The following is a 12,023-nucleotide window of genomic DNA, read 5'->3' on the forward strand; positions in this document are numbered from 1 at the left end:
GTATTTGGGAGGATATATAAACTTCATAAACTGGTTTCCACAAAGAACCCATTTGAGGCATGTGCTTCTGAAATGTTATGACCACGTTAAGAGTAAAACCCCCACAATTGTTCACTTTTTAGACATGTTACTTTTGTGATTAGTAATTAATTGGTTATTAATTCTTAGTTCACAAGTAGTTCTCAATGAGGATATATTTCTTTAGTAACAATCAAATACCTACCAAGGAACTACCTTTGTACTAATTACCTATTACTTAATGCTTAGTTAATATTGCTTCCATATTAGTTAATAGTATTAACTTCGGTGTTAATGCAGTACTACCTATTACTTCCTGCATAGCTACTTGTTAACTACTGACCATTATTTTAAAGTGTTACCATTTATTTTTATTTTTTTTACAGGGTAGGCTACATATCTTTTCATGCAGTTATTCAGTTTTTTTATAGCAAAAGTGCAGATGTTTAAGTTTGGGCTTACATGTTTCAAGGCAAATAAAGCTAACTACTGCATTTTTTTAATACTGGGAAATATACTCTTGTTCCACATAGTTACAATTTACTGTGTGACATTGGGGGCCATAAATTAATCTGTTTTGAATTAAGTTGTTTTTCAAATAAAAAACTTGGTTTCCGAGTCAGTGATATAAGATTGTGTGTATGTATTTTTATTGTAACTACATGGAGCAAGAGGGTAACAAGCACCACTACATGAAACAAGAGAATCTTTCCCCAATATTTAAACAAGAGTTGCAATTGTTTTAGTTTTCACTGCAATATTTGTTTAAAAGATTACTGTATAAATGCATAGATACTGTACTCTGTAATTTTTAAGAAGGCTATATAGAATGTATTGGTACACCATTATTTAAAAAAAGTACACAGTGTATGTTCTTGCTAAATGGCTTTCAAATGTTTTTACATCTTACAATATATATATTTTTTTATTCTCCTGGTTTTTACTCTTGTTTCCCCAAACTTTATTGTTCCCTTATACTTACATGTAAGTACTTTATAGGTACACTATAATTACAGAAAGATACACTGTAAAATCGCTTTGATTACACAGTACTTTCCGGGCTGAGAGTTTTGAAAATGTACACCTTACCTGTACATGTGAAAAAAAAAACTGTATTTGTTTTTTACCTGTTAAGTTAGGAAAATGTTAATTTCATTTTTTTTTTGTTATGCAGCCACAAATTTAATTATGTATACACATAACCAGGGTCTGTACCAGAGAAGGCAGAAAAACAATGCAAGCAAATTCGTTTTTTCTTTCTTTCTTTCTTTCTTTCTTTCTTTCTTTCTTTTCAGTGTCTTTTCAGTTTGTGATTCACAAACATGTCTGTTACAGTGGTCAGGGTATAGGCTTCATACTAGTGAGAGAAACAGTGGCCATAATAATCCCTGAATGTGTCCTACTTTAGAGCCCCTGCCCACTGTCATGTGTTATATTTAATCTCTTCATATTCAGCACAGCTGATGATATCTTGATTACACAAGTACAGAATCTTTTGCATTAATGAAATGCAAAAAAAATAATAAAATACTTGTATATTTTAGGTAAATACAGCAACAGTTGCCTGACAGGTCAGAGGTATGTTGATTTAACTGATTTAGAATTTTCTGAAACCTGGATCATCACTGTTTAAACAAAGACCATTGCAGGCATTTGATTTATGTACTTTACTCCACAGTAACCTTTCATGATTACAAATCATCATATGACAGCACAGTTCCCTTTCGAAAGGTCACTTCATATTGCGTAGCTATATGCAGTGGGAAAACTCCTTTTTCTTTGATTTACTGAAGCCTTTTGTAAAAACGCATTTGCAGCTGCATAGCCAGCACATTGAGCGTTAGACGCTCATAGGCTGTGCTGCAGCAACTGCACATCCAGTGGCGCGGGCGAATCTGACGTGCAACCAATGGGTTAGCCTTACGTCAGAGCCCGCCAAGGGGGCGTGACCCAGCCTATAAAGCCATTATAGCAATTTTCACGTCCCTAAGCTTTTTACTGATATCACCGTCTAATCAAGCCTTTCTGCTGAGCTGCCTCTCTCTCAGACTTCGTCGTTTTTCTGTGGTCTCTGCCGACGTCTCACCTGTGGCTATCCGGCGACTGCCTTTATATCCTTTGGAAAGCTAACTTTATTTTTTTAAATGGCTCATTCCTGCGCCACGAGGCAGACCAACACGCAAGCTACATTGCCTGCCTAGGAATCGACCATGCGGAGAATGCTCTCACTGCCGGCAGATGTGCGGCCTGCGAAAGCATGCCTATCTCCATGCTGTGCAATCGGCTAGCTTTCTCGCGGGATGGCGACGTCGCTTCTACGACGCTTTCTGACCCCATGAAGAAGAAGCGTCATAGCCAACGGCAACTTGAGGGCCTGGATTCTAATGAACGTACGCCAGCTGTGTCGCCGCGTGCTTCATTTTTTCCGGCCCAATCGCCATCACCGGTCTTGTTCACGTGGCGGGCCTCGTCTCCATCGGCGGATCGTCTGAACATCACGACAGCCTGTCTATCGATGCCTCTTTAGAGTGACTGAGCTCTATCGACCCCGTCACCGCCTCTCAGTCTGTGGCCAGTGATTCTATGACTTGAACAAACTCCAACGCTGAGATGCTTCGGATTCTAACCAAGGCCGTTGCGGACCTCGAGCTGGAGTGGACCACGCCCGAGGAGTCTCCTCGCAGTCGATTGGACGGATGGTTCCTCAGCCCTCGCTGGACACACTTACTCTGCTTCCGGTCAGGCGGCATCAGCCCTAGACACGATGACCGTGCTACAGGTCTAACTCCTTCGATCCATGGACGAGACTGGCCCGGACCCTGAGGCCTTACGGGACTTGAGAAGCGCTGCCAAGGCTACAACGTAGGCCATCGGGAGGTACATGGCTAGCTTGGTCATGCTCTACAACCTCACCGAGATTAAGGACGCAGACAGAACGAGGTTCCTTGATGCCCCTGTCTCCAGCTCCGGCCTCTTCGGCCCAGCTGTTAAGGGGTTCTTTGAGAGGTGCACAGAGGCACAGAAAGTATCCCAGCACTTCTTGCCAAAGAGTTCGAACTCAGCGTCCAACAAGCCCAAGCTGCCGCCTTCGCTTTACACAGTCAAGCCCACTTGACTGGTTTTCACGGCGACCCAAATAAAGCACAAAAATAGCATGTTTCACAACACACGGGTTCACGGCCCCCCTTCACTAGGTGGCCCCCTCCCTGTTGCAATACTGACCCCCCGCCCCCCCGGGCAAAAGCCTGTATGCAAGGTCAAACACTCAGTATGTGCACAAATCACTTTTATAAGGGTACCTATGTTATGTTAGGTAACACTATAAAGTGAAGCTCCTCACTCCAATTCGCTCGTAGGCCCCCTAATTTCAGGCGGTTATCGAGACATCGGTGAGAAGCAGCGTCGATCACATGCTTCGTAATGAAGTTCAGAATTTATTAGCAAAAGAAGCGATAGAATTAGTCCCTCCCGCGCTAATGTATTCAGGGATTTACAGCCACTATTTTCTAGTTCAAAAGAAAGACGGCGGGCTTAGACCCATTTTAGACCTGAGACATCTGAACAAGGCTCTCATGAGGCATCCATTCAGAATGTTAACACTCAAGCAAATTCTTGCGCAAGTTCGCCCGGGCAATTAGTTTGTTACAATGGATCTGAAAGATGCATACTTTCATATTCAGATCGTCCCCTTGTCACAGGCCATTCTTGAGATTCACCTTCGAGGAAATGCATGGATGCAGCGCTCTCCCCACTGAAAAGTCAGAGAATGCGCATGCTGAACTATGTCAACGACTGGCTAGTGCTAGGGCAATCAGTTTGGGGAGTGCTACACAAGGGCAAGCCTGCATCCGGCCTTTGGTCGAGCACGAAGCAGAGCTTACATATCAACTGTCTGGAAATTAAAGTGGTTGGTTTGGCCCTGAATTTTTTTCTGCCAAACCTCAGGGGCCACCATGTCATTGTCCGTACGGACAACATGTCATTGGTTTCTTACATAAACCGCCAGGGGGGCATCAGGTCGAGCAACCTGTATGCTATGGCAAGGGACCTCCTCCTCTGGGCGCAGGACAATCTGGGCTCTCTGAAAGCATCGCAGATACTAGAGTCTTAGACACTATTTCTGAAGCAAGGGCCCCGTCCACACGGCGCCTGTATGCTTTAAAATGGTCAGTTTTGCTTTAAAGTGGAGCTGCTGGACGCGGGCCGCACCCCGTCCACACTCAAGGTTGATGTGGCAGCCATCGGAACGCATCATGCTCCATGTGGCAGGTCAGTCTCTGGGCAGAAATGCTCTAGTGGTAAGGTTTCTGAAGGGCGCTAGGAGGATTAACCCTTCTAGTCCCCCTTCGGTGTCTCTGTGGGACCTCTCCACGGTCCTTAGGGCCCTCAAGGGTCCACCGTTTGAACCGTTCCAGTCGGTTGATCTGAAACCACTCTCGCTTAAGACTGCTCTCCTGATGGCATTGGCATTCATCAAGCGAGTGGGTGATCTGCAGGCTCTATCTGTGAGCCCTGCATGTTTGGAGTTTGGGACAGATGACTCCAAAGTCGTTCTTAAGCACCGGCGGCTATATACCTAAGGTGCTCTCAACCCGTTTAGAGCTCAAGTTATTATGTTGTTAGCCCTTCCCCCCTCGGCAGAGGATGGGGAGGCTAATCTTTTCTGCCCTGTGAGGGTGCTGAGAATCTATCTGGACCGTTCTGCGTCTTTTAGACAGACGGAACAATTGTTTGTCTGCTTTGGTGGAAGACCAAGGGTGATCCAGTCACTAAGCAAAGACTATCTAGATGGATAGTGTGAGAGGTGTTCAAATGTTAATTTGCAAGCAAGGTCCTTTGTTTCATAGACCTGTGGGTGAGGTTGATCTCTTCAACCAATTCTTCCAGTCTTACAGTATAATATATTAGTATGACTGACTGTTATATATGTGGTTCCCTTTCGTAGTCACTTCGAGTTACGTCAGAAGTGACGGAGATTGGGGGTTTCGCATAGAAAGCCAATCCTCTTCGAGTATTTAAATACGAGCCAATGGCATGCAATGCCTTGGGGCTGCGGAAATTTGCATAGCGTACTCCGCCCTACTCCGTGAGTATAAAAGGAGGAAGTGAACGCAACCGCAGTATGTTTTCGCTTCGGAGCCAAGAGAACTCTTCACTCCTGAAAGCCATTCTCACTGTTCAAGACTCTTCGAGACGAGCGTCCTCTTCAGTGTTGGTGTGACGGCGGTACCCAGCGAGACTCTGCATTGCCTGCGATCTGAGCAGTGGTCTGCCAGACTTTGCGCTTCTCCCTGGTCGCCTCAGCGCTGAAAGAGTGAATTTCCTCCTCTCTTTAAGTGAAAGAGCTGCACGCGGCACGTCTTTTTAAAGACGACTCGCCCGTGTTCTTCTGGGTGCGTTCGTCTCATGTCATTTTCTGATGGTCGCGTTCGCTGCTCTGTGTGTGCCTGGGCTTCAGCATGCAGAGCAGCGTTCGCGGATGTCTCATGTTCCTTCTGAATGGGAACATGAGCATCTCTACACTGTGATCGAGACTCAATGATCTGATAGTGAGAGTCCCCGTGTCCGTTACTCGTTCTGCTTCTTAAAATAGAAGCTGTTCGACTCGCGGATAGGGTGATATGACGGTGAATGTGTGACAAAAAACCCCGACGTTAGTTCCTCGGGTCACACCCACCGCTCAGTGTTAGAGCCATTGAGCGCTGTATCGCTTCAGACGTCTGCCTCTCTGAGGTACCGTCTGTTTCGCTCGGCGCTCCAGAGAATGATGCGATGACGATCGCAGCATCACATGGCGGGCTTGACTCCTCGGGAAGTGAGGATGCGGCCGCGTTGCCTCCCTCGGGAGCGTCGGCGTCGCCGTGTCTGATCCCGCGATGATGGCCGTGCTATCTCGGGCCTCCGTGAGCATCGGGTGGGGGTGGAACTCCGCCCTATCCCGATCTCTCGCGGCTGGATAATTGGTTTTTGGGTAACGCTGCCGCCTTACGGCCACGGCCAACCCCAATTTCCTTTTTTTCCCCGAGTTGCATGCGGAACTGACACGCACTAAATAAATAAATAAATAAATAAATAAATAAAAATAATATTAAAAAAAAAAAAAAAAGCGTGCTTCAGTTCCCCGCCCTTCCTCCCCTCGGCGATGCGGCTGTCTGTGGGTACGCTGGGGCTCCCCCGGTCAACCGGCGGTTGCTCTCAGATGCCCCTCCAAAGCCTATGGGTTCTCGTCGTCTATGGCGGCGCGATTCTGTAGAGCGGCGGGACAGACAGCCTCCGCCCTGCATATGATGAGCACCTACAAAGCTAGCTACTCAGGAATGTGCACGAGGAGGTGACGGACCAAGCGAGCTGCGAGCCTGCCGCCTACCTTGCCCTTGAACGGGTCACGGAGGCGGCCGCTCGCTCCCTTGGTCAGGTGATGCCCACCGCTGTGGTCCAGAAGCATCATAATGTTCGGCGGTGCGGTCCAGGACTTTGCCCAGCACTTCTCGACCGCCTAGGAGCAGACGAAGGCGGTTTCTCTGCCCCGACGGCCAGCTGCTGCCTCCAACCAGCCGTCGGCTCATACGCCTCCGCCAGCTCGCCGCCGAGGACGCCCCCTGCGGCTCCCTTCCCTCCCACGAGGCCTCAGGTAAGCGTCCCCCCCCCCCTCAGGCCGTGTGCCCCGCTAAACGCCAGGCGAAGCGATGTTCCTGAGGCGGGCCACTCAGTGATAGTGTCATGTTTTTCTCAGGAGGCGGTAGCAGGGCCCCTCCTTCCCCGGTGGAGGGCCGGTGGAGAATCTTTGTTCTAGCTAGCTCCCTGAGCTGGTTGGGGAAAAGCTGACACTGTCATTGAGCACACAGACTGGAATGAGCGCGCACGACGTCCAGTGCGTCGCCCCGTTTATTCCTCTCTGTCTCTGAGGGCGCGGAAGGGTGCGTGTGTCGTCCCCGGGCTACGCCAATCCCTTCCCCCTCTATCGCCAGACCCCCGGCAGAACAGACATCAGAACATTCAGATTCGGCTACGCGATTCAGTTCGCACGGTCTCCTCCCCGTTTCAGGGGAGTTCGCTCCACGATGGTCGGTGGCAATACCCCGGTCATGAGAGCGGAGATTGCGACCCTGCTGGCGAAGGGTGCAATCGAGACGGCCCCTCCAGCCGAGATGAGGCCCGGGTTACAGCCCCTACTCATTGTCCCCAAAGAGACCGGTGGGTTACGACCGATCCTGGACCTACGCATTTTGAACTGTTCTCTCCATCGACTACCGTTCAAAATGCTCGCAGCCAAACGCATTCGCGAATGCGTTCAGTTTCAGAATTGGTCTGCAGCGATCGACCTGAAGGACGCGTACTTTCATGTCTCCTTTTTGCCTCGACGCAGACCGTTTCTTCGGTTTGCTTCGAGGGCCAGGCATATCAGTACACGGTTCTCCCATTCGGGTTAGCTCTGTCCCCTCGCGTCTTCACGAAGATCGTCGAGGCAGCCCTTGTTCCCCTTCGCGAGCACGGGGTTCGCATCCTGAACTTTCTCGACGACTGGCTGATACTGGCACATTCTCGAGCTCAGGTTTGCGAACACAGAGACCTGGTGCTCCGGCACCTAGCCCGTCTGGGCCTTCGGGTCAACCGGGAAAAGAGCAACTTTGCCCCGTGCAGAGGATCTCTTTTCTCGGCATGGAGATAGACTCGGTCGCCATGTCCGCGCAGCTCACGAACAAGCGCGCGCACTCACTGCTGACTTGTCTTCGACAGTTCGAGGGCAAGAGTGCGGTTCCACTGAAACTATTCAGAGGCTCCTGGGGCATATGGCATCCGTGGCCGCGGTGACGCCGCTCGGTTTGCTTCATATGAGACCGCTTCAGCTGTGGCTTGGCGATCGAGTCCCGAGGTGGGCATGGCATCGCGGTTCGCTCCGAGTTCCAGTGACTCCAGCGTGCCGCCGAACCTTCTTCCCGTGGTTGAACCCCAGCTTCTTACGGACCGGCGTCCCTTCCAGCGGGTTTCCAGGCATCTCGTTGTCTCCACGGATGCATCTACCACGGGTCGGGGTGCCATGTGCAATGGGCATGCAGCCGCCGGTTCCTGGACAGGAGCCCAGCGCCTCATGCACATCAATTGCCTCGAGCTGCTGGCAGTACGGCTCGTCCTACACCGCTTCAGAGCGATGATCTCGGGCCAGCACGTGCTTGTCCGTTCAGACAACACTACGGCAGTAGCGTACATCAACCACCAGGGGGGTCTACGCTCGCGCCGGTTGTCGCAGCTCGCCCGCCACCTCTTGATATGGAGTCAGAAGCACCTGAGGTCCCTTCGTGCAGTATACATTCCTGGAGACCGGAACCTGGCAGCCGAAGAGCTGTCACGGGTCCGTCCCATCTCCGGCCAATGGCGACTCCATCCCCAGTCGGTCCAGCTGATTGGGACCAGTTCGGGGAGGCACAGATAGGTCTGTTCGCCTCTCAGGACTCGTCCCACTGCGCCCAGTTTTATTCCCTGACCGGGGGTACGCTCGGCTCAGATGCGCTGGCGCACAGCTGCCCACGGGGCCCACGCAAGTTGCGTTTCCCCCAGTGAGCCTCCTTGCACGGGTGTTGTACAAGATCAAGGAGGACGAGGAGCAGGTCTTGCTGGTAGCCCCCTACTGGCCCACCAAGACGTGGTTCTCCGAACTCATGCTCCTCGCGACAGCACCTCCTTGGCCTATTCCTCTGAGACAGGACCTACCCAGCTAACAATTTTTGGTTCCCAGAACGTTCTCAGAACGTTAGATTTTGGTTCCCAGAACGTTCTCAGAACGTTAGTTTTTGGTTCTCAGAACGTTACTTTTTGTGGTTTGTTTTTGGTTAGCTGGGAAAGTTTTCTTAACGTTCCCAGAACGTTAGATTTTGGTTCCCAGAACGTTCTCAGAACATTAGTTTTTGGTTCCCAGAAGAGTGGTTTTTGGTTCCCAGAACGTTCTCAGAACGTTAGTTTTTGGTTCTCAGAACGTTATTTTTTATGGTTTGTTTTTGGTTATCTGGGAAAGTTTTCTTAATGTTCTCAGAACGTTAGATTTTGGTTCCCAGAACGTTCTCAGAACATTAGTTTTTGGTTATCATAACGTTAGTTTTTGGTTACCAGAAAGTTAGTTTTTGGTTCCCAGAACATTATTTTTTTATGGTTTGTTTTTAGTTAGACAATAGTTTTCTTTATGTTCAACAACAATTCATCTTTTTTTTTTACTTCAATAAAATACAACAGTAAATCTATATAAATAATAAACCTGTACAGTCCATGTTTTTGTCGATTCATTGTTTAATTGTTGATTAAAAACAGACAACACACAATTATATAGGCCTAGGCTGTGCATCACATTCAAAACAGGCAAAACGAAAAGGTGAAACGAAAACAATTGTAGATCCTGCACTTGAAAGCCTCATCCATCTTCATCCATCTTCACCACAGTCATCTGTAAGAATAACAAATAGTAACATTATTACAAAGAAAAGTAAAAAAAATATATATTCTTCAATCAGTCACTGCCATTTAAGTGAAATGACTGAACCTTAAAGGAACACTCCGACTTTTTGGGACTTTAGCCTATTCACCTCATCCCCCATAGTTAGATTGGTCCATACATACCTTTTTCATCTCCGTGCGTGCTATAAGTCTGTTTGACGCACCCACCGCTAGCCTAGCTTAGCACAAAGACTGGATGTGAATGGTTGCAGCTTTCATACTAATCCAAATGAGTGACAAAATAACGCAAACGTTTTCCTATTTACATGTTGTGGTTTGTATAATTATTTATAATTATTTATATTTATGTATAATATGTGTGCTAAACAAAAGTGTATATAGTTTCTCATTGATAATTGTCTTGAGATATTCACATTTATTCACATTTATAAACTTATTATTATAATCTCCTAAAGTCTTAGAATTTTTATGTTTTCAAGTTCATGATTATTTTTTATTTAATTTTGTAATACATGTTTATAAAAATACATGTTCACGGTTTTTATATGTAGATACATTTTTTTGCATACATTTAATTTATTGTAATGATTTTATATTCATACAATCAATTGTTTTAATTTTTTAAAATAATTACTATTCAGGTCAATGTGAACAATAAACAATGTCAGTTTCTCATGATATTTAATTAGTATATGATCATATATGTCCTATTTACATTTATTAAATTATTACAGGCTAATCTCTTTAGTTTTAGAATCTTTATCTTCATGGTTATCTTCATGGTTTCAAACTGCAATTTTGAATTTTTTTTATAAATATATTTAAAATATATGTGCATGGCTTTTCGTGGCATTAAAATTTTGTGCATACATTACATTTATTGTAGTAATCTTCATACGATTCTTATGTTTTGGAAAAAATAAACAACATAGAAGATATTTTTTGTAGACTTATTTGTGTACAGGCATATCGGGATGTAGAGGTTAGGAGAACGTTCCGGGAACCTTTAGAGAACGTTCCCGAAATGTGAATAGATCACAATGTAGACTGAGGAATAAACTGAGTCCTCAGTCTTCACTCATGTCGGTTTCACAAATGTAAACAGACACATAGGGATCACACTTGGATGTTGGATCGTCTGAATATTACCTTTCTGCTCGTCTCCTCAGATCTCTTAACTTTTGTGTCATGCAGACCTTGATCTCAGTGCCTCCGATGCCTGGGTGCCTCTTTTTGACATAGTCTGTAAGAAATGAAATTGATTACATTAAAATTTGAAAACAAGTTTGTCATGACGTGACATAACTGCCAGATTCAAACTGTGCTTTCCACGCTATGGCTGGCGCTGACAGATGCGCTCAGCGCTTGTCATATAATAACTACTGATAAAAGATATTCAGACATGCTTACCAATTATTAGCTGCACCTTTTGTAGGTCAAGGCTCTTTTTTCACCAACAACCCCTTTTTTTCCGTTCATGTTACCATCTCTTTGAAAGACAAGATGGAGTTCATAAGAGTTCTGGTTAACTTTTTGTAACCCTTACATCTTTGAGCATGATCCAAACCAACTGGGTTCATTAAGTCAGTCACAGACTTGTTCTGCAAAGCAAAAAATAAGATAGAAAATTTCCGTCAGGACAGAAACTGTGATCTTTTCAACGTTATTGCATATTAGATGAGGTTTTCACGTTGGAGCTGTGAGTGTAAATTTTAGCATACAAGTATTTATTGTTCATGCTCGAGTCTTGTTACTCTTTTACCTTCATAGGTATTCCAGAGTTTAGGGGTAAAATGCGAGAAATCTCCTTTAGTGGACTTTTATGCTGGGCACTACTAACTGATCTATAAACGACTTGATTGCTCACGACGTCATGTAAATTGAAGTCACCATATTCAATTGAATTAATAGGAAATTATTATCAATGTTAAAAACAGTTATGCTGATTAATGCGTTTGTGTAAACCATTGTAACAGTTTAAACCATTTTTTCCCCTCCAAGATTCATTGTTAAATAGACCACAAACATATGAAGGGTAGTTTACACTAATGTTCAAACATTTGGGGTCAATGATAGATTTAAAAATTAATAGAACAACAAAAGAAGAAATTTTTACTCAGCAAGGATGCATTACATTAACAAATATAATCAAATAAATGCTGTTATTTAAACCTTTCTATTCATCAAATAATCCTGAAAAACACAAAAATATGAAGCAGCACAACTGTTTTCAACACTGCTAATAATCATAAATGTTTTTTTATTTATTGCCCTTCTTCGGCTCACCTGTGTCCTAACGTTACTTCTCCGGCAGCAGCTTTCTTCAGAAATGTTGAAGTAGGAGCTTTCTCTCTGTTATGGGTTATTTCGTTACTACTGAAATCACAGAACATTTAATCAAAATGTGTTTAACGTTACCATTGATTGAGCTAACGTTAGTTTCGGCCAATTGCTCCTGAAAGTCCTGAAACATCACCGATACGTTACGTTTACGTTAAATAAATTAGCTCACTGTAAAACCCTTACAAAACCTCTCATTTACACATAAGAGGTGATTAAAA

At 45.5% G+C, this 12,023-nt stretch overlaps 1 long non-coding RNA gene across 1 annotated transcript; it reads right to left on the bottom strand.

Annotated features, from left to right (window-relative positions):
• Window positions 1-9,340: 9,340 nt before the first annotated feature.
• On the bottom strand, window positions 9,341-11,236 carry LOC120486164 (uncharacterized). Its single transcript, XR_016147165.1, has 3 exons — window positions 10,873-11,236; window positions 10,612-10,705; window positions 9,341-9,451 (listed from the first exon to the last, which is right to left on the bottom strand). It is a non-coding gene; the product is annotated as an uncharacterized LOC120486164 (long non-coding RNA).
• Between the last annotated feature and the right edge of the window lie 787 nt (window positions 11,237-12,023).

The sequence above is a fragment of the Pimephales promelas genome, chromosome 17 (genome assembly GCF_988280905.1).
Source record: "Pimephales promelas chromosome 17, fPimPro1.hap1.1, whole genome shotgun sequence".
Lineage (NCBI taxonomy): Eukaryota > Metazoa > Chordata > Actinopteri > Cypriniformes > Leuciscidae > Pimephales > Pimephales promelas.